The sequence below is a fragment of the Melospiza melodia genome, chromosome 5, assembly GCF_035770615.1.
Source record: "Melospiza melodia melodia isolate bMelMel2 chromosome 5, bMelMel2.pri, whole genome shotgun sequence".
NCBI lineage: Eukaryota > Metazoa > Chordata > Aves > Passeriformes > Passerellidae > Melospiza > Melospiza melodia.
Genome location: NC_086198.1, coordinates 10,874,434 through 10,898,609, shown reverse-complemented (window position 1 = coordinate 10,898,609; position 24,176 = coordinate 10,874,434). Strand labels below are relative to the sequence as shown.

Genomic DNA, 24,176 nt, shown 5'->3' with positions numbered 1-24,176 from the left:
ATTTCATCTATCATTACATCTATTTAAAATTAAGTAGGTAATAAGCGAGATAACACAGATAAATGTAAAACAACTAATTCCCATCAATAACATTTAGCTACTGCTTCCTCCTTTAGAAAACATGTCAATTTCTTCTAAACTACTTACAAGCTTTAAGGCAAACATTAGCAGTTACTCTAGTCTGGTGCTTAAAATAAACATTAGCAGTTACTCAGAAGTGCCAATCACAAGACCCCTTAGGTTTCAGTTTCAATTCTGACTTGAAGATCTCCTTACCAAAAAATGATGCTCTACACAATAAATGAGCGTACAGAATTTCGAGCAACATATTCTTTCTTTTTTTTCCTTTAAGGTACAAACTGCACAGAAAAACCAAGTTCAAATTCAATTTACTATACTCCTTCATAAATGCCAAGTATTTCCCAGGTAGCATTTAAAGCTTCCAAAGTACCAGGTCTCGTTCTGTCTTATTGCTTCTGAGAAGGCAGAACATGAAAACTCTGCTGACGAACAGAGAGGTCCCAAGTTTCCTTCCCAGCACAGAACTGTGCAGAGTGCAGAACTATATTTCATGCCAAAGTACTATACACAGTGGAGTGAGGATTCCTCCCTGCAATTTATTGCATTCTGTGAACTTCTGTGAAGGAAACTAATAGTCATTGTCACCTCTACCAGAATATTAAGATCAGAGACACACAGTAGGCATAAGAAGAAAACCATTTACCAGTTATGAGCAAAGAATCAAAACTAAAAATAAATCAATAGCATGGCTAATTTGTTACTTGTTAACTACAGACTATCAGATTTTATAACATCTTTAGGACATTGGGTTAGGTTTTGGGGCAACAGAGTAAGACTCATGTCTATAACAAGCAAGTTATACCAGCATATGAATGTGACATAAACCATATTACACAAGTTATTTGGTTGGGGTTCTTTTCTTTAAATCAAAGTCTTGCAAAGTAACCAAATCAAGATTGACTAATATCTGCCACTGCTTTCTTCATTAAGGTTATTTTCTACTCTGAAATTTTTACTTTTGGTAACATGTAAATTTTCCAGTACCATGCACTGAAAACTGCTCAGGCTGAAGAGGTGCACTATCTACACATTTAGTTTGGCATCAAGGAGTGTCTTCTCTACCATACCATGACAATTTTTGACTCTTACAAACCTGCTCCTACCACTCTAAGTGTACAACATTCAAGTCTGGCAGTTTATCCAACGACCCTTGCAAATTCTTCATTAGTATTTTCACTCATTTAGCCTATCCAATTTTCTCACTGGATGAAATTTTCTTTCTGTACTTAACTTACTTTAGAATAATAATTAATGCCTTTACAAAAGCCAATGTAAACTAAAGCTACTTTATGAACTTCACAGTGTATGTTCACAACTAAAAAATAAAATGAGCCAGAGTAGGCATTTCCTCAACCACGCTCTACAAGAATCATATACATTTCTTTTATCTTTTTATTACAGCAGAGAAAATCAAATCAGAAGTACAAAGTAACTGTTGAAATGTTATATACATATAAAACGGGGGTCATATGTTAGCATGACATTGGTCCCAAGGCACTGCAGTCTATGTATTAAAAAAAAACTAACTAAATTTGGAGTCCTGATGACATAATTTGATCTTTAGGTTACTGACTAATTCACTTTGAACAACAGTTCTATTAGTAAACTCTTCTGAAAACAGACACCCAAGGGTTTTTCTCTGTCACAGAAACCCAATTCCACACTTCACTATAAACTTAAGATATTTCTCAAATATTGAAGAAAGCTGAATTAACTATTTAATAAAAAAAAACACACACCAAAAAAAAAAGCCCATATCATTTGTAAATGCACTTTACACTTTAGTCTTCATTTCTGCAACAAACTTTTCCAATTGCATTACTAAAAGAGTAAGAAAGACAGTTTGTACACTTAAATGTTTGGGGCAAAGCCAGTAGTAATAATGACTGGCGAGCTTTCCTAAAATCAGAGAAACAAACTAGCAGAAGATTATACTTGTGTATGGAAATGTAGTGCACAGCTGCTGCAACAGGTTATCCAACATCTATGCTTCATTATGGAAAAAACCTACTTCATCTTTGGGCTACATTTAAAGAAGCTCTACGGCTAAATTTGATGCAAATTCCATTGTTAGCTACAACTTCTGCTAATTATTATTGAGGCAAATCACTGAAGGATTGCAGGAATGGCCTGCACTAAGTTTTTACTCCCACAAAGGACACTGCAGAGAAAAACTGCCTGCAAACACTCCCTGTAGGCATTGCTATCACACCTCTACTCCCAATATTGGCCAGAGGTCCACTATGGGCACTTGGGGCTCTGAAGAGACATTGCACTCAACATCCCTAATGACAGATCAGTGTTAGGCAATCATCTGTGTGCGCAGACACATATTAAAACCTTCAGATAAAGCATGTGTATGAGCATCTAAAAACCACAGAAAAGCATTATAGAATGAGTTTCAACATTAAGAACCTCAGTTGTGCATGACTAAGGCAGGTTTACGAATTCACCGTGAACCTGGAAACAGTCCACTGCATCCAGCTCTGCAATTAGACAGAAGATGAATTCATCATAAATTTTAATGCTGTGGTATGAACATAACAAAGTTCTTCAGCAATAACAGGATCTGGTGTACAATCCTAGCAGTAGTTAACCCTAGCAACTGGAAGACCTTTTGGACATTGCTTTTTTCTATGTCTTCCTGAACCAGCTTGATGCTCTCAGCTAGAAGCCCATTTAACTGCTTTACTTAACTTCCACCTCCAAAAGCCTGCTAATGGAAAGGCAGAGGAAACAGGTACTTGCAGAAAGAATATCAGAATACCATGAACCCAGAAGACCCTCGCCAACACAAACACTGAGGACCAGCTAGGGAAGCTTCCCTTTGTGAGAACCATACCATGCAGGGGTAGACCACCATCTACATAAGCCTGAGCAATCTTTGTCAAGACAATAAAAAAAGCTGGTTCACTACTCCCAAATTACATCCACAAAACAAACCTGAACCCCATCATAATTTACATAAGTACATATTATGGGGAAAGCAGTCTTCAGGGCTTGGGCTACTATCTCCATCAACAGCACTAGGGAGTTTTTACACTGTATGAATTCCAGCCATAAGCCTTATAGGATAAGCAGAAGTTAGAGCAGAATGATTAGGCTCTGACCAGCAGAGAGCAGTTTAGCAAATACATTTCAGTGAGTACCATGTACTTTAAGTTTGGTTTGGAGTTTTGTAGGGTTGGTGTTGGTACTTGTTATATTAAGTTTAGAAGAGAACTTTACTGAACTTAGTTATACACGTCATTTTGCTCTTTTCTGATACATAACTTCCACAACACTCAAGAAGAAACTGCTTCCTGAGACACTGGAGTCTTTCTGAAATGACCCAGCCCAGCCCTCACAAGGAAAAAAATCCAAAACTGAAAAGTGCATGAGATGATTCTCACAACTCAGAATCCCCACAATTCCCCCTCCCCTCTAAGTTAAGTCTCATATTTATCTGACTCCTGTGTGAATATTGCACGTATTCTTCAGTTAACTCAAATGATCAAATTAAAACAAGAATGTCAAGGACAATTTAAGCTGGGGTAACATGATATATTTTTGCTTTTCACACCTTGAGCCTTAATATAAAGAATGGTTTTCACCTGAACCTTCACCTTTAACCAATTAAGAGAAGAATAAAACCAAACAAAAATTTTCCATTGCAGGACGGAAATCCCAAAATATTATAACTCTTATGAATGTGCTACCAGTTAACAACTGGAGACTACTTCCAGGGAAGGATGCCACTTAGACCAAAGTGCTCAAACAAAAAAACAGAATAATCATTTTCAGTGAACTTGTCATAGCTAAATACTGAGCACAGATATTACCTTAAATTTAAAAATTTAATAAAACCTCCAAACAATACTTTTCCACAGTCACACAGACCTCTTACGAATATCAACCATCTGTTAAACTTAACAATTTCTGGAAAACTATGTCACACAATCCACCAGGAGAAAGACTTCTTTCAGGGATACAGTTTCTCACAGTCTCTCAGACAATATTTAAAAGACATTGTGTCTATTTTCCCAGTAGTTCCTTGGTTTCCATACAGCAAGAGGAAAAGAAAGAGACAAGAAACATGTCTGTAAAAAGCAGATATCTGTGTTGCATACATTTACTACTATATCTATCAACAGACTACTTATGTTTTTGGGTTTGTAAGGAATGCTTTGGGGTTTTTTTTGGTCTTGCACAATACAAATTTAATCTATACATTGCAAAAGAGATTCATACAGGTAAAAACACCGTTAAAATTGCACAGAGTTTCTGTATTTCTTTTTGTACTAACCAATGATGTAACATGAACCTACAATTTCTTCTTAACTGGGAGACAGCAGGATACAGTTTTTACTGATGAAACAACACTTTTGTATGTTTATGAATCAAAGAAAGTCAAGAGATAAAAAACAAAATACCACTGATGCCTTTGGTGAAAAGACTAAGCTTATGCCTATAGGACACTTACATTAGAAAGACAGGCTTTGGTACAGTATTTTTGTTGGTTTTAAACAAAGACAGGAATTTTCCTGAAACTACTTTTCCACCCAACCTACTGTAAAGAAACTGCTACTTGACAGCTTACAGGGAACAAATACTGCCAGCATGAGCAGGCTGCACTCATTTAAATGAAAACCTTAAAACCCCCTGACACAGTTTGCAACTTCCTTCAGTTATTTATCTGACTTTTGAAGCAGGCTCCCTGTCAGGCTGAGGTGCTGCTCTCACAGCATCCCTGCAGTGTGCTACAGCTGCCCCCTGAGTGCTCTGCAGCACTCCAGCCACACCACATCCTGCATCCCACATCCAAACCCACTGCCTACCACAGGCACATCACCCTGTCCCAGCAAACTGAAACCTTCCTCTTACCTCCACCTCCTTGCTCTTCTCTTTGTTTGTGCCCATTGAACTTCTCCCATTGCTGGCAGTCTCCCGCGCTGGCACTACAGAAATCTGCTGGAGTGGCATTCTTACAGAGCTGCAGGTTGCCAGTACCTGTTTGGATGCCTTATATCTTCACTCCCCCCGAGTAGCCCACCTGTATAATTGTTCATATCCTCTCTTTGCCAAGCTCAGCTCTAAATAAAAAGGGGAAAATATTATTTGAGAAACGGTGAAGGCAGGGTCTTCCATCAAAAGAAAAAAAAAAAAATCAACAAAGCAGAGCAAATTGCAAACACAAGCGAGACACAGCAAACAAAGAAGTAAGGCACAACAATCCAGGGAGTTTCACATGCTCAGAGTGATGAGTTGCTGCAAGTCTGTGTCTCTGGAGCACCCCGCCATAGCACTAGCCCCCAAGAGCACTGTGGGAGACAATTCAATTTCTGTGTTACCTAATAAATGTCATGGAAACCAAGGAAACCCAGGTCTCACAGGCCCTGATCAGCGATCGCTTCCCGCTAACGGCACCGGCTCCCACATTTGCAGCAGCTTTTGCCTCCCCTCCGATCCCACAGGAGCCCACTGAGCACCCCAGACACTGCCTCGTGCCCGCTAGGTGCAGCAGCAGAAGGCTGAAAAGCTTAGTGTCCTATTTTGGAGGCGAAATCTCCTCCTTTAAAAGCACAGGAGAGCTTGCTGTGTCCTTCATGCGTCTACAATAATCTGCTTAGGTCAAGGGATCTGCCTTGAAGTGAGGAGTAGCGGTGAGCAAGCGAGGTGTAAAAAGGAAGACAAGACTGGGAGGGATTGCAAATGTGCCTTTCTGAGGCTGATAGTAAAAAGTTAACCCTTTGCTGCGCTCCTCTTTTGCCGAGACTTGCCCAGAAGCCAGCTGAGCAGGATGAGCAGAGGCAGACACACACGTGCCTTTACAGCAGTCACACACACCCCGAGGATGTCACTGATGGCAGCTTCTCCCTCCCAACAGCCTCACTGCTCTCAGTCACTCTGGAGCAAAACACTCAGGAAAACTGCTTCAGCATTTCCCCTCCCCTTAAAATGCAAGACAATAGAAGAAAGTGCCAGGTGTTGTATTACAAAAATGGATATGAAGAAAGGAAACTCCTGTTGTTTCTACTTCTCTAAAAAAATTATTATTCTTCATAAGTATTAGGAATGCCAGCAAAACTGGTTTTGATTAAAAATAGTAAAGAAATTATTAGATCAGAAGCCAAGTTCTTAGCTGCATAAATTATTCTGTGTAAATAATGCAGGAATAAAAGAAAAAAAATCCCCCACTAGGCACCAACAATGTTTTAATATGTTGTCAATTAAAGAAAAAAAATATTACCCAAGCCCTGAAATACATCATCTTTATTTCCAGCTGTACAGAACAGCACTTAGAATTCTGACAAGAAATAATAGCATTATAAACAGCCTGGATTCTCTTACAAAGCCAGTGGGGAGGATTTAAAATACTGTTGATTCACTACTCCACTACTTTAGTTACTATTTCTCAGTCTGAATTAATCGAGCTTACAAGGGACTAGCCTGAGATAAATTGAGATCTGGTTCAGGCTGCCATCCTGTTTTTACATCACTGATTTAAACTAAGGTATTGACTGGCGGTAAGAGAAGAGTTTATCAATGCATAAACAAAGAAACATAATCTGTGCTAGGAGTTCAGAGATGCTGCAAGAATTGAGTATATGTGCACATCTTTATAACATATATATATATTCTATATATCTATAGTCATGGAACAGATTTACAAAGAATAAAATTAAGTCTATTGCCATTTACACAGCTCCTTATACACATTTTTAGCTATATTTTACATTATAATTCCATTTTTAATTTCCAATATTCCAAAATCAGTTTGAATGTAAGTTTAAACAACTTCCAATGTGTACAGGGAGATTTGGAATATAAATAAAGGGAAAAAAGACAACTTCCAGCTCTACCAAGACACTGGTAAATCAAAAATTTATTCCAGAAATATCCAATGACAAGAAATGTTATATATCAAGCTAGTAAAGTTTAACTTTAATCTTAAACTTGATGATAATGTAAAGGAAATTCCTTTTTAGTTCAATAGAATGTTTTAAAGCCACAGAAAAACTCTTCTCCTTCCTCTGAGGCACAACCAGATTAAGAACTCCCAAACCTGACTCTGCTTTGTCAAGATAATCACTCATGTCTTTGATAAAAATATCGATAGAAAAGTAGAGGGTTTGTGGTATTAAAATGGAACCTTCCTGTAAATGTGCTTTCATGTCTAGTAAAGCTTAAAAAAGTCAACCTGCCTTTTGATACTGTGCCAATAATTCTGCATTTGAGATCATATGAACTTGAGATTTAAATCAGAGATTTCTGGGTTAACCAGTAATCTCAGTAATCTCTTTAATCCCATCTGTTTTAGCCAGAATAAATACCTTACAGGGCGTGATGTACTTAGTTCTTTCTAAAATGATGCATGGCCCCTTTCTTCCCCCACAGTGAACCCATGACATCAATATGTATACAACAAAACCCCCTAGTTCCAAACAAGGGCTGAATTTTAACATTAGGTAGCTTCATGCTTGCATTCTGCTTCACTATTTCACTAATTATTAATTCCTTCACCACATGGAGACTTGAAATTCTCGTGCAATTGCCTTCCCTGTACCTACATGGCTCTTCTCAGCCTAAGTGCTACAACAAGTGGCAGAACAACCAAGCCTCATGCTGCTATATCCAGAAGTACAGAGATCACCACTGCTCCATGGTAAGGAAGCTGTTAAAAAATACAGGACATATCCAGATGCATATTGTAAAAGTCAGTGGCAGAGGTGTGGTCAGGATCATTTTTCATTAGAATTAAGTTTAGTTTTCTGTCGTTGCTTTTTCAAGTTTACTATGACAGAATTATAAAACATAAAACTTTTGCACAGGTGTTAATACACCTATGATCTCAGAACACCAGAGCACATCTTAAACAAAACTATCGATTTCAATTTACAATGCGTTTTTAGCTCCCAGAGTCCCTAAGTTATAAACAAAGTAATTTTATATATACACACACAACCCTTCTTGTTAGAAAATCTATTTACTCCCACTCATCCTCCACAGCGAACAGGCTGCGGTGTCCTATTTAAAGAACGCTAATTTTGGCAAATGTACCACCCAAAGATTCGTAATTTCAGAGCCATGCCTCACCTGAAGGACAGTGTGACAGCTGCTCAGTGAAGCATGAAGCTGCTGTGCAAAGCAGCATTATAGGGTTTCAATCTCAGGAGGGCAACAATAACAAAAGAGAACTGCTCACCTGGAGCAGGTGAAAATGACATTGGCAGAGAAAAGGAGTATGTGTTGGCTGTGCATTAGTAATTGATTTGCATTAATATGATTCACAGGTCTTGAAGCAAGTAACTACAGAAAAGAGAAGTACCACCCCTCCCTCCTCTTGTTTATTGCTCAAAACCCTACTAATCTCAACTGAGATAAGCCAAGGAATCCAACTTTATTTTCAGTCGCCCAACACATTCCCCTTGGTACATACTTTATGAAGAGTACCAGTCAGATCTTGGTGACCATTAAGGAAACTAAAAGGAATCATTTCCTGGTGTCTCACCATGTGGGTCTGTTCCCTAGCTGTGGACTACCCCTTGTTCTGCTCTCACCTGCAACACATGAAATCCTTTCACCTATTCCCTCCACACATGGGTCTGAGAGTACGGTGTCCTCTCTCACACTCAGGACACGTAATTCCCAAAACATCCCTAGAGGTACTTCCATGAGGATCTGGGAGTAAAAAGGGATCAAAATTATAACTCGACATACACACATACTGTGTTTTTAGTTTAATTCAATAAGGAGCTCATCATCTTCTCAGTACACCCATTTACACAAGACTACTGCTTTGAACTATCAAGACAATCTGATCAGCTATGGTTAATGGTTCAACCACAGTGATGCAAGTGCCAATGAGAGAATGAAAGACAGCAATACAATTCTTTTGTAACAAAATTGCAAGGAAACAATGTACTAGTGTACCAGCAGCTCACTGGCTGCTTATATATAATAGCTCTGCTTATATATAATAGCCCTGCCATCACTTACAGAAAAATTTGTACAACATTCTTGAATTGAAAAAAAAACATAATAAGTTTACCTGCATAAATAACACTATCAGAAACAGGCAATTCTAGCTCTTTTTTACTCACACAAAATCATCTTTAGGTAGGATGTACTGCAGCTTTTATATGATCTTTCAGCAAATAGCTATATTGAAGTGTTAAAAAAAAATCATTGCGGACATAAAACACAAGTTGGTTGTTTGCACTCCACATTATTTGTCAAAAAGACACATCGGCTACAAATACACAATATACAAAAAGGTGCAGACATATAGTCTATACTCCTGAGATTTAGGAATGACTTTGACCTTCCCCAAAAATTAAAGAGAAGAGTTACTAACACTGTGCGTGGTATTCTCCCTTTACCAACAAGGATTGCTTCTCTTGCAATCACAACTTAGGTACAGAGACAAAATTCAGAACTCTACAGCAGCTGTGGAAGCAGATGGATACTAGCGGGTAATCAACTGGCATGACTACAGTCACTTTATCTAGCAGAAGCTTCTAACACCTAAATTAAAAGTGCAACTAGCAGTAGTCTAATGCAGACCAAACAGGCTGCTGTAAACCAATTCCTTGGGCTTCCACAGCATCCTGAAGCTGACACTAGAACCAAATAAAGTTTTCAGACAAAAATGAAAAATTCCTTTAGATTTTCTCCCAACTCTTAAGCCTACAGGAGTACAAAGTTAGTCATGGAATTAGGGCAAACACAAAAGACATCTTTGGCCAAGCACAAATATTCCAAAGCAGCAGATTCCAGATGGGAATGGGTTTTCCTGTCTGGAACAAGAGGAAAACCTTTTGTTCTCTGCTATCTGAGTATGTCCTAAATACTGTACTGTACTGTGGACTGGCTTTACATGGAGGAGCATCAGGAATCCAAGTTTTCAGTAGAACTCATGTTCAAGTAAGTCCTTAGCAGAAGCAAACTTTAAAAGTTATTTTAAAAACTTGAATAGAATTTGCATTCTCCACAAATAAGAATGAATGTCTGTGAGATACCAAATTAGAAGTTGCCTTTTAAATGCCCCATGAAGTTGGTACAGACTGGAATGCAGCCATCATGCTACTAGATCCTTAGGGAGGTTTTGGCAGCTTTTTTCCTTGCCTCCTTCAGCTTTGCAATTGACTGAACTGCTGAGAAGTACCATGCACTGTAATATGGTGCATTAGAGCAACAGAGGTGTATTAAAAGTATTAAGGAGGCAATCAACTGAAAATTTCAAACTTATGTCTTTGGATATTTTTCCTACGTTGCCATTCACAGGATATTGTACATTATTACACATCATTTCATCACCAGCATCACTAAGCACAGGTAATCTTCCCCTCCACTGAGAGACTAACAGAAGTCCATGCAAATACAGAGGAATCTATTTGCCACTTGTATATTCTGTGCAGATATATTACGTATGTAGAACATCTTAGAACATTTCTAGGAAATCCAAGGTCACGGAATGGTACAAGTCAAAAAGCAAGTTAAAAATCAAAGAATAATAGCTGAGACTGACTTAAAATATGACTGGTACTCAAATAAAAGTTTACCCAGCCAAAACTTAGATTGATGAAAGTGAGATATGGAATGACAGAATGTTGATAAATCAGATAAAATGTTGCCCCTGGCTATTAAAACCAATTATCTTTGTTATCTCCAAGCAAAGAGAATTAAAACCAACTGATTTTCACTGCCAAACAGCAAGACCTTCACGGATACCTTCAGTGTAGTGTTTGCATTAAGCTTACTTTATTTAAATTAAACCAAGCATACTATTCCTTCATCACACTAGAATGTCCCCATGAAATAGGGAACAAGGGAGGACTTGTAAAGTTCTAAAAACTGCCAGTAACTTGAACAGCTCATTTACAATTTAGAATTTATGTTTAAATGTAACTAAAGCTTATAAAAACAACCAGAAAAAGTAAATTACCAAATTTTAGGCAGAATGGGCAGACTATGTATTTAACCAATTTACACAAAAAGGAACTGAAATTATGTTGTTAAAATGTCCACTGAAGAAATTATTTATACTACAGTGACACTTAGCTACTCACTACACAGACAGGACTTCTATTATGTTTATTCTAATTTGCAATACCCAATTTGTGTAAATGCCCACATGTACTAGGAGGTCCTACTACCTCTGTAGCTCAGGTGTGAGGAACATCTACCTTCACAATGAACTTTCAGACACCCCTCTGCTTACAAATGTTGCTGACCTTTGGCAATGTAAAGGCAGTATCATTTCATACAATATATATTGATATATATATATATTTATAATACATAAAATTATGCTCCTGCATTTGTAGTAGTGGAAGTAATCTGCATGCCATGCTGTGTAGCTGCTCATTTCCACCAGCACACAAAATTTAAATGGCGTTGCCCATGTGGCTCTTCAGAGTAAAAGGTAAAGAAAGACACTGACACACAAACTATTATTTCCCACTTCTAAAGGACATACACAAAAAAGGTATTTAAAATGCTCTCTAACATAAAGTGGTTCACAGTCTTTATGACAGAAGCATCAAAATTTAGCAAGCAGTGTTCTGTTTTGGGTTAAATGCTGCAAACCTGAATCCATTAATCTTAAAGAGTTCCAGCACTGCTTAGTAAGAATGGACTCAAGGTCTTGGCCAGCTTGCAAAGCTGTCAGTCAACACAGGAGGATGGGGGCACAATCCTGAAGACTTGGACAACCTTCTAGATGAGAGCATGAGAAACAGGATGAGGTTCAACAGTACAAGTAACCCTGTTACAGCACTGGTAGAACAGGAAAAATAAATTGGGCAGCAGCCAGGAGCACAGACTGATTTAAGGATCAGTCTGGATCAGCATATTCCTTTATGAAAGGATGACTGGAAAATGCTAGTTATCTTCAGCAATAACATAAACATTGTCCCAGGGTGCACCAACTAAGTTATTTCCAATTCTTCTTAGTCCTGTACAAAATACACCAGCAATTTCCTCAAACACTAGACTTTTTTTTTCATAGTCTGATTACCAACATCAAAGAGATCCTGAACTTGAACGCAGTGGGAAATTGTTTTGAAAAACCTGCATAAAAGAAAATTATTTCCTAACCAACCTGCTTGTGTTACTAGTCACATATAATTATACTGGAAGATCAGGATTGTTATTTTTAATGCAGATATTCAGGTATGCAGTATTATGCTACAAACTGTGTTCTCAACTGTTATTTGATGAAGAAAAAAAGACAGATGAACAATGTGCAATCAAAAAATAAAAAGTCCATTTGCGTGAATATTGAAAGTGTACAGACTTTCAATTTAGAGATTTGCCATGCTTGATAAGCCATGCTTGATTATTTCTTTCGTGAATCTCAGCTGCTAGAATGTTTAAGGAATATTTAAAAAATGTAAGACGTAATTTAAACATGCAAATAAATATTCATTCAAACCACTTTGTTAAAGATATTTCTCCTCAACTTCCTACAGGTGTCTATTGTTGATTATACTCTATTTTCCCCTTTATTTCACATGGCTATCTGATCTTCTTAGAAACACTGCTATTTCTCTCCTAATTTCATCTGCTGACCCCTTTCTCCTTCTCCAAGCAAAATTTTACCTTTGTCTAAATACTCACATTTCAAAAACTACAATTTCTCTGATTTTTGAGTATTTTATTCTGTAACCTGCATTATTGACAATATCTTAATTTTAAACAACTTCTATATTGAACAAATATTAAACCTTATGTCCAATTTGCACCTTGTCTGGCTTCAAAACTTCTCTCACTGCTTCAGAGAGAGGAGGTCTCAATGCCAGTATACAAGGATGTCATTAAATTACAACAGCATGAAATTAGAAAGTATCTGGAGAAACTAACATTACAGAGGTGGAAAACTCATTTTAAATTTGCTCGTGGTCTTGACCCAGAAATTCCCCTGGCTTCTTAATTTTAAAAAGACTATAAAAAGTGAGATTATGCTTTTCTATATGCTGTGAAATAGCTTGAATGCATTTTGATACCAAGATTCATTTTAATTTGTAGTTCATCTACAGGATTAACCGACTTCAAAACCACAGATTTCACATTTTTGGATCATTTTCTTCACAGTATCACAGAATGGGAAGGTTGGATCATTTGGTCCAATCTCTCTGCTTAAGCAGGCTCATCAACATGAGCCCAGACAGTTCTTGAGTATCTTCAGTGAGGGAGACTCTGCACCTTCTCTGGGCAACCTGTTCTGGTCACTCAGACAGTAAAGAAATTCCTCTCTGTGTTCAGATGGAACTTTCTGTGTATCAGTTCCTGCCCATTGCCTCTTGTCCTGTGGCTCAGCACCACTGAGCAGAGCCTGGCTCCACTCTCTTGGCAACCTCCCTTCAGGTACTGACAGACACTGATGCCCTCTCAGTTGTCTCTTTTTGAGGCTGAACAGGCCCAGCTCCCTCAGCTTTTTCTTATAAGAGATGCTCCGGTCCCTTCACCATCTTTGTTGATTTACCTCTAGTGAATCCACATTGACTATTCCCGACCACCTCCTCGTCCCCCATGGGGGTGGAGATGGCCCCAGGATTTGCTCCATCAGGGTTGTCAGGATCTGAGGTGGGGCTGACTGGCCAGCAGTTCCTTGGATCCTCCTTCTTGCCCTCTTGGGAGACTGGGGTGACATTTGCTTTTTTCTAGTCCTCAGGCTCCTCTCCTCATAACCAAGACCCTTCAAAGACGATCAAGAGCAGTCTAGCTATGCTGTGCAGCTCTCTCAGCACTCTCCAATGCAACCATCGGGGCCCATAGACTTGTGGGTGTCAAGTCCTCACCACTAGGTGTTCTCTATCCCAATCCTCATTGACTAAGGGAAAATCCTTCTTACAACATGCCTTTATCCTGGTCTCCTGAGTCAGACATTCCAGAGGGCTGGTCTTGCCAGTGAAGGAAAGGTGGCACTCTAACTCAGCCTTCTCTGTGTCCTCTGTTACCAGGATCCCCCATCCATTTAGTAACAGGCCCACATTACCCTTATTTTTTCCTTTTATTATTGATGTATTTGAAGAAGCCCCTTTTGCTTTCCCTGACATCCTTGGCCAGATTTAATTTCAGATGGGCCTTGACCTCCCTTGTCTCATTTCTACTTCAATAACCTCTCTATATTCATTCAAGCAGCCTGACCCTGCTTCCATGGCTTGTGCGTTCCCTGCTTAGGCTCGAGCCCAAGCTCAAGGAGTTGAATAACAGGAGTTATTCATCCATACAGATCTCTTGCTGCCTACACCCAAGTTTGCTCATTGGGATGCATCATTCTTGAGCCTAGAGGAAGCAATCTTTGAATATCAACCAACTCTGTTGGACTCTTCTTTCCTGCAGGGCCTGTTCCCATGGGGCTCTTCCAAGAATATCACCTAAGAGGCCAAAATTTGCTCTCTTGAAGCCCATGTTTGTGATCTTACTTTCTACCTTACTTCCTCCTTGCTCGCACTAAACTCCACAATTTCATGGTCAAGGTCCAAATATTTTGTTTTAATGTCCAAATATTTCCTAAGTTTAATAATAAGCACTATTCTAAGTGGATGACACAGCTAAATCACTGCCATCCACCTATTGTGTGATTTTCACTTAGAAGGAAGTAATTTGGTTGTATTTGCACACTTTGTTACCCAGTAGCTCTTTATTTATTTTGCTAAAGAATTGAACCCACTGTGCGTTTAAATGCTTTTGTTTCATTCTGTAAGGAAATTATTGATGTTTTTCAATTAAAGTGTGAGCCCAGAAGGAACTGATGCCTGACTGACACCTGGGGTCAGCAGCCTTGTTTTCCTGAGTAAACAGCTATGAAGAACAGAACCTCAATGTAAATGAGCCACCAGAGGGAGCTCATCCAGCCTGCTGAGTATAATAGAACTATATTGACATTGGCAAAAGTTAATTAAACATTTTTACAGGGGTCACTGACTGAGTTCAAAACAAAGCACATTCCCTGGCTGCAACTCTACATGCCTGAGAAGCTAATTAAATCAGAAAAAGTTATTTGTTTAACAAACATGGAATATATTTCAGATTAAATAAAGATAATTAAGTTTAGAAATCTGTGATACAGCATTCTTCTAAACAAGCACAAGACTTTTATTCATCCATCTTTGTTTTATCCAGATAAGAACTTCAAAGTCTCATTAAACTAAAGACCAAAAAAAAAAAAGGGATTAACTTCATAATTGAATCTTAAAATTGTGAAAGTATACCAAAAGCAGAGCAGAACATAACTAGTTCAAAGATATTAATTTCCAATCAAATACAGTTTGGCATTATAATGCTTACCTACTTCTGGAATCAGTTATTATACTTAGATGGACATTGCCATACTAACTTGGAGTTTATTATCACAATACAGCTTTCTCATTTTAAATTGTAGCAGCTCAGAAAACAAATCTCTCAAGTTCCTGTTCTGAAGGATCCAATGCTTACTTTCAAACTTGAGAATATTTTTTGAAAAGCAATACTGAAATAAACTTATTCAGATTTTTGCTTATTGACCAAGGAATCAAGAGTCTAGCAGGAGCTTATTTTGCCTGTTACTTTTCCTTGGAGCTCAGCATCTGACAGTGGTAACTGAGCAGGGCACATGCAGGAGAAAAAAGTCAATAAAATTATTTCCTAAGGGAAAAGCACCCTCCAACATAAACTCCCAGGCTTATCACTGCAACTCTCCCTATGTACTTCTGAAGATTATTATAATAATATTCCTTACAAATTAACACACCTCTTCCACAGATTTAATTCTATATTTATGTTACCCCCATTACCAGCTTTCTAAACACTGCAAGATAAATTTGATCATACTTTTATCTTACCTCTGCCTGCATGCCTTGCTTTGGAAGACAAGATTAAACATAATGTGCTATTTCATTTATCTGTTCTTTCAGGCTTCAATAAAAACCTGAATTTTTACCAATACCACATAAAAGTAGTACTTTTTGGAGTTAACTCCCAAGCAGTGTGAGGATGCCACAAAAAGCACTTGTTCTGTAATCACACTCCTACTTAACCACTGGAAGAAAATCCAGCCTAAGAAGATCCAATACCAGTTACAGTTCTTTTAAGTTCCATGAAGCACTTGAGAGTGCCCACCTCCTCCACACAGCTATATCACCTTTGGTGAGCATGATTTTTCATCATTTGCCCAGAGTAATCAAAAACAATCAGGGAAAAAAGTTACAATTGCTCTCTAGTACACTTTCTGAAGTCACCTTTTCCAGGAATATTTTCAGCTACAAATAAGTTTTTTCTTGTTTTTCTCACTGAAAAACTGCAGTTTTTAAATGAGGCAGAAGTAGTTATTAAGAGCCTAAATTAACAAAGGGTCAGATTTGTCAATCTCCTGATTAAAAACAGCTAATAAATTCATTTTCAGGATTGAAATAAGATTTGCTACCCATACCCCTTGTGCTACAAACATATGCAGTTTCTTCACATCACATACTGATTACAAGTTTACTTTGTACTGCTGTCTTACTGATTACCATTACATTATCAATTGCCACCCATGTTTTTATAGCACAAGAGTTTAAGATTCTCTAGGAATGACTTCCAAACACTAGCAGCAGTTCCCATGCCATTTATACTCTGCAAAGGAAAACCCAATTTCATAAAGCTCAGCTTCATGGAAGTGAGTCTTCATCTCCTATTCTCTAAGCAAAAATATCCCAGATCTGAAAGTCAGGATTACACTGTAACACCTCCAAGATGTGAAACCACTCCCATTTTACTGCTTCTGGGATTTAAAAGCAACCATTAAACACAGGAGCAAAACCACCACCAGAAAATCTACTATGATCATATTAAAAAACTATCCTTTTCACTCTAGTGATGAATTTAATCTACACTGAATATCTTTGAAAATTTTCTTGATTTGTCCTTTGTTTTCTTCAGAGAGAACTACCAGAAAAAAGACACACTGGTTATCAAACATGCTTCATTACATTAATGAACGGGTTCAGATTAAAATAAGAGAAATCTAGAAACAGAAAATATTTTTGAAGCAGAAACTGAGTATTTTCTGAAGTTAGCAAAATCTCTATTTCAGCCAAACCTTTTTTGGGGGAGGTTTTAAAAATTCCTTTAGGGAAGCTTGCAAAGATAACATTTCCATGGTTCCCAGAGGCATGAGTCTCAAAGCACCTTGAACAAAGTCTGCACCTTAAAATATTCACAAAAATTACTGAGGCATTTTTTCTAACATCATGTATTGATAAACACTTTGTAGATACTAGTATTTTAATAATCATTTACCTTATAATAATATTCTACCTCATAAACAGATTGTAGAATTTCCGCCTACTTGGCTTTTGCTCCCTCCCTCCAATATTCTTCAGCTGTCTGACAAGATATTTTATCACCTAAATCTCATCCCACTGGACTTTTCCAGCTTAAGCAGTAAACTTAAACCAGCTTAATCGAAAACCCAGAGCTTTCTTATCTCAGTGAAATTCTCATTTCAGATAGAAAACACAGTTAAAAATGACCCCTTGCTAGATGATTTCCCCTCAGCTGGCAGTAAGGAAAACCGAAGTGACACAAAACAGAATAAGACCTATAATTACAATACTGTAACGTGCATTTACCAGAAGGACTAAAAAGCTGCTGTCTGTAAGACACAAAGCAATGAATGAAAAAGTTTTGTTCTCTCCTATTACTCAGCTAAGAATGAAATACTTCCCACAGCCCTGAGCTGTTGCAGTCCCTCTAGCTTAAAAAAGCTACAAGATTGTGTCAACTAAGCCACAGCTATTAGTGGCACTGGGTCAAGAGTTTCATTGCATTTGTGACGCAAAGGAAAAATTTCCCCTTACTGCTGCACACTGTGCAACCCACCTTGAATCCAATTAATAGCAGGTACAAATCCCTTTTTAGATCAAGTGCCCTACAGTTGCAATTTTTGGAACTGTTAGCTTCAGAAAAGCGTTGAAATTTCCCACTGTTGCCTGAGCATGAGTCCCTGGTAGCACATGGGTAACAAAAAGCTGAGAGCTGCCCTTCTCTGAATTGCAGAGCCCAGTTTACTCAAGGCAGAGGATGACTACGGGCATGACGCACACAGGAGCATCTGCCTTCCATGCTGTCTGCTCAGCTATGGGTGCAATGTCTCCATTTCACCAACACTCCTCTTTTGTTTGTTTTTGTTTGTTTGCTTTAAGTGACTTTCCTTATCAGCTTCTTGACAAGCAACTTTCTCTCAACCAGAAAATAGGGGATAAAGGACAGAACTACTCAGCTATGTTTAAAGAAAAAAAGCTACTACTGTAAAACTCTGTTTTCAACCCACGTGTTCTTTGTATATTTAGATGTCAGGCACTCCTACAGGAAAAATATTTCTTTATATGTGTGCCATGTCTAGAAAATTAGAAACCCAGGCTAAATAAAATTAGAACTTTCAGGCTATATTAACATGAAATTACATTTGTTAAAAAAAAACAGTAAAAATTCTCTGATTTCAAAGAATGATTGAAACCCTTCCCACCTCACACTCCTTGCAAAAATAACAGTGCTCAACCTAGGTCTGTTAATACCACCTCTTCTTCCATTCAGGGATCACAATTCTGAAAACACCTAAGCATGGGTATTGGGGTACTCTTCTTGCAACAAACAAAGGAGACTATTGCTATGACTTATTCTAACACCAAGCAAGGTTTTTTATATATATATATATATACACACATACATACACATGGCTGCAAAGTCAAACATTCACTGAGACACTCCCACCCCATCAGGTTCACTTAAACAGTATGAAATCTACAAAATTTCCACCTGCAGAAATATTGATGAAAAGGACAGATCACCCAGCTGGAGGAGATGAAGGATGAAGAACAGGTGAATGAAGTAATGAAAGATGCACAGAAGAAGTAGGTCAGAAACAGGAAGCAAGAGCCTCTTAAACGAAAGCGTAAGGAATGAATTTCATACAATGTAAAAGGCTGGCATTCTCATAGCCTAATATCAACCTAAATAATTCAGTTACAGGCTTTAGTTAAAGTCATAATTACATTAAGAATCAGAATATGTTTAGACACTTTGTTGATGGAGTTATCGTACATATTAGCAAAATCCAAAGTTAGGTCTCAGATGAGACTTATAAGAGCTAATAAGATAATTTTTATTAACTTGTTTACAGTAACAAATATTTATTTGTTACTGGCTAAGAATGCATCTCTCCACATGAGTGCACAACTGTCTGCTTCAAAATGTTTAATATGCCATCGCTCCACTTAATAATAACAATAATAGTAGTAGCAGCATAGCTGTACTTAAATGCATTTCTCAAGTAAAAAAAAAATTCTTATTCATGGTGACATCTTTGAAATTTTATTTAAGTGCACTATTAAAAACATTGCAATTCAGAGAAATCTTCCAGGAAAGAAATAATAACAGCTTCCTTTTATATCTTTTTGTCTCGTAATTCTGCTTATGCATAGGTCTTCTCCATTTTGTATATTTAGCTCCATTAAAATACAGCGTGATTTACTTAGGGGAACAAAGAAAAAAAAAAAGGCAACGTCATTTAAAAGACACCCAATCTCTTCCAAAACAAAAATCTCAGTCTATGGTCAGAAAAGAATTGCTGTGATTCTGCTTTCCTAAGAGCTGAACATCAGCTTTCAATCTCCCTTTGTGAGCAATGCAGCTAGATTTTGTCAGCTCTCAGGAAATGTGTTCATTATATCACCTCACACAAAGGCAGCTCCAGTCTGACACACCAGCACTGCCGAGTGAGCACACGTGAGGCAGAGCCCTCCTGAGCCCCAGCCTTCCAGTGCCACAGCTGGGCTCCTCCACCTCAGGAGAAGGCCCAGCTGTTCCTGAGTGAGTAGATGGAAGCCAGCCTGTTACTGAGCTGGGGGAAGCAGGGGACACTCCTGATGGGAGCACCTAGGGAACCCACGCTGTAAGAGTCACTCCAGGATCTTCCTGCCCGCTGTCAACTGAGCCAAAGTGAGTCATTATACACAATTAATCTCCTTCTTTAACAAGTACACTGCTCTCACCTCTTCAAGGGATCATTTCAACATGAAAGCCAAGTTTATTTCCAAATGGAAGTTGTTGCTATCCTGTTTCTTTGATGGATATACACTGGGGAAATAGTGTATATACAAAATCTAACCCTTAGCCACATAAAATGTGTACAGTCTACCTTCCAAAGCAACAACTTTCCTCTGCAAAGCCAGATGTCTAGACAAATTTCATGCTCTGAAATCAACAGAGAAAATTAGTGCTGTCAGTGCTAACAGCCTCAGGAAATAACTTTCTGGACACTTAACACAAATGAGTTTATCAAAGGAAGTTTTCACTTTAGCAGGAATTCTTAAATTACTTCTGCAAAACATTCCAGGAACGGTATCTTCCACATGAACACAATATTAATACTCATCATTCTTCTCTGACCTGTGCAGTGCCAGATGGCTCAGCAGGAAACCCCCACACACGAGAAATCACACACACCTCTAGTCCAGCCACGTCTCCAACCTCTAACAAGATGGCCAAGACATGTCGCAGAGTGTATCCGCTAAGAAATTCTAGCTTTAACTAGAGTTGAAACTGTGAGTTTTAGCTATTTACACACAAAAAATACCACCTATCAGGACTGTTTTTCCAGTTTTATCATTAATAACAAGACAATTGAACATGGAAAGGTCAAGGATTGCAGCAACACCTATGCAATAGTAATGAGAGGTAGCAATAGTGCACAAACCCTTGCTTTCTCAAGATCTTCTATCCAGCTCTGTATGATGCAAATTACGTACACTCCTGGGCTATTCAACCAAAAAAAACCCACAAGCTGCTGATACTGCTGATACCCCCCAGCTCCTAGACAATAGAAAGCTGCAGATAGCAGCACAAGCAGACAAGTTTTGCTTGCTTATTTACTTTTACAATATAGACTTTTTCACTGATTGATCACAAAAGCAGAAACACATCAGTATTCCTACTGCCTTCCTGTCTGTTTGACAGTAATTTCTAATGTCACTCTTCAGGCTGCCTTCTGTTAAATAAACCTTCTGCTAACAGACACAGCCACAAACCAAGAGCTGTTCAAAGAGGGTATCTTGAACAGTGGGGGGGTACAAAAGTCATATAAAATCTAAAAAACACAAACAAGCTATCAGAGATTACTGCACAGCTGAAAGTCAATGATCACACAATGCACATATGATTTAAAAAAGGAAATAAAAACAACTCAATCTTGCAGCTACCCAGACCTGACATTAATGCTAAACTAGTCAATTGAGGACCAAAAGCACCTCTTGACATTTTAACTGTTTTCTAGCTAGCAATTTCTTATGATTCATGCAGTGCAGGTTTACCTGAAATAGACTACAACAAGAAACTGCAATCAAAGTAATTACAGAAGTATGAATTTGCCTCTCCCATTCAAGTTTAGAGGCAAGAGCTTACATATTTTTTTCCAGGAAACAGTGAATCCTTAAACCATTCTCACATGAATCAGCCCATAAAAACAGAGCTGTCTTTGGTTCATTACAGTAATCAATAATTATCCTCTAGCTCTGTGGAAGGCACACATAGGCCACAATCATGACAGTCCTTCCAACTCTATCAGTAGTCTAAAACAAGAGTAATCCTGCAGAATGACATTTCCTGAGACAGTCACCTAAAACCTGCCTTCAGAGGAGGGAGACACACACTCAGTGTTGTTGTCATCATTTTTTAGCCATCATGAAGGAAATAAATGGAAGTTGCTTCTCTACCAATGTGAGGTTTCTCAGGAGTGCTCTGCTTTCAGTGGGCCCAAAGGAGCTCCCCAGAGAGAAGTGTGCTTCTGTGGGCACTCTGGAGGTCCTGATGCCCCCCTTGCACCTCTATGACAACACAATCCTTCCACACTGTAAATTACTGGTACTGGAGTTGAACCTTTTGTCTGCTGGGAGGCTGAAACAAAGTTTTCTGCTTGAAGCCAGATAATATGAGATGTAGACATACAACATAATACCACATCTCACCCAAAAACTAGTGTAATTGTTAAATTACACCATAAAGAATTTTCTTTGCACTTTTTCTGGTATCATTAAGAATCTCGTTATAAAAGTGCATTATTCTTGGCAGGACAATTATTTGCAAGCACACTCAGAAAAAAAAATTCACAGGCTCCCAATCCCAGGTAACCTTTCCTGTCAAAGGACTAAGTGTGGAGTAATAGTCAATGAGTGTAACAAGCAGGCTAAAATTGACAGGCTACACACCAAAGCTCATTCCTTCCCTCCCAAGCTACTTCTGCAGCATGGTCAAGACAATAAAGAAGAATAGATGCAAATTCAGTCCTGAGAAAGGCTGAGAAGCCAAATCTTGTTACACTATTTGGAAGCATATACTGTACCCACACTGTGCCAAATGAGGGAATCAAAACATTTATAACTTTACCCATACATTCTCCAAACCTACACATAATTACCCAGAAGCTTACTAATGATAAAATATATAAAATTAATGTATATTTGCACAACACTGAAAATAAACTAATAAGTTTCTTCTACTGAATTTGAAAAACTTTAAACCAATCAAAAATAACAACTATTGTTCAGAGGTACTCACATCTTGTATCATTTTCCTTTCTTCCCTCCCCCTGGACTTCAATTTTTTTTATTCATTGAAACAGACTATCTTATCTTCCCTTCCTGAGAATTCTTTCCAATATTTTTTTTCTTTTGTTTGTGTTTTTTTCCCCATCAGCTCTTTTTCAACTTTAGCACTGCTTAGGTCACGAGGAGCCATCAAACTCTTAATTTTTAAGGCATCTCAGAGAACTCTCCAGCTTACCCTTAGTTCAGCAGCTAATGAAGCCATGCCTGGAGGACTATGAATGCTGTGCACCTGCTGATATCTACAGCACCATCTTGATATCTACACATACATTGTGACCTGAGATTCAGGAAGTTTATGCCTAGAGAAAATATTAACTGTATACTGACTGTAAAGAATAAAATATTTTGGTTTAGTTTAATCAATGCTCTTTACTGTGTCAACATATTTAACTTACAGGACACTTTTCCCTGACCACTACTTTCAGTGAATATTAGGTACCACATACTTTTTAAAACAAAGAAACTTCATGGAGCCTGTCCCCTTATTTCACCTTCAGCAAATCATAGTTAATAGGTCTGATTTTAACAAAGCATGAAATTACACCTCAGCACAGCAAATTAAAAAGCAACAACAGGGACAGCTGTTGTATTTCTTGTTGTCATCATTTCAGATATATCTATTTATATTCCTCAGTATACCCCTTATAAAAAAAATCTACATAATAAGTAATGAAGCAAAACATGAAAGACCTTTGCAATAATTCTATTCTCCTTACTCTGCAATTTAGGTTTGTACAAACTTATGATCAGGAAGATGCCTATAGTATGCAGAAATGCTACAAATAAAACTTGTATTTCCCTGAATATAGTGACAGAAGCTGACATGAAAACATATGCCAGGTAACACCTGATATTAAATTTCAAATCTAAGTTTAGTTCAGAAAGACAAGAGGCTAGCATAGGGAGAGCAGGGAAGATTCACTCCCTGGTGATCAATGAATCTTTAATTAGAGCTGTGCATGACACTCCTTGAAAATTAATGTGCTCTTAGGGTATTGGAATTTTCTACAGCAAAAAAAAGCCTGTGTTAGTGTTCACCAGTTTCCATAGACAGTACTTCAATTCTCACTACTGATTTTGGTTGTGTCTTTTTGGGTTTTTTTAGTCTTTCCTTTTGCTGCACTTTCACTGGACTCTCACCAGGATCTCCATATAATTGACCCAACCCTGTAGCTGTGAATGACGAGAAGGTATTCCAAATGTATTTTTTCCCCCCAGAGAGCATGAGAGGAATAGGAGAAAAAGCTATGTTCTCAAAGATTCCCTTCTCAAAGGCAATTATTCAAAGAAAATGAGGAACACTTGATGCTGCGCATCAACAAAAATGCCTTTCCTAAATGGGAATAATTTATTGTGCAAACAGAATATTTCTACTCTTACATTTCTGCCAAGGTCAATGGCTATCATATTAAGAACTTGTGGTTCATATTTAGAAATTCCAGTTCTTCTATAAACATATAGCAGTAGACTATGTGCTACTCCTTA

At 38.0% G+C, this 24,176-nt stretch overlaps 1 protein-coding gene across 6 annotated transcripts in view; it reads right to left on the bottom strand.

The window, feature by feature from the left end:
- Nucleotides 1-24,176, bottom strand: part of MARCHF1 (membrane associated ring-CH-type finger 1) — a 222,755-nt gene that overhangs the window by 122,219 nt on the left and 76,360 nt on the right. For 4 of the 6 annotated variants that reach the window (XM_063156268.1, XM_063156270.1, XM_063156267.1 and 1 more), the window contains exon 3: nucleotides 4,945-5,153. The exons of the other annotated variants lie outside the window; for them this stretch is intronic. The gene's annotated coding sequence lies outside the window, so the exon portion shown is untranslated. The remainder of the gene's footprint in view (nucleotides 1-4,944; nucleotides 5,154-24,176) is intronic. 6 annotated transcript variants of the gene reach the window in all.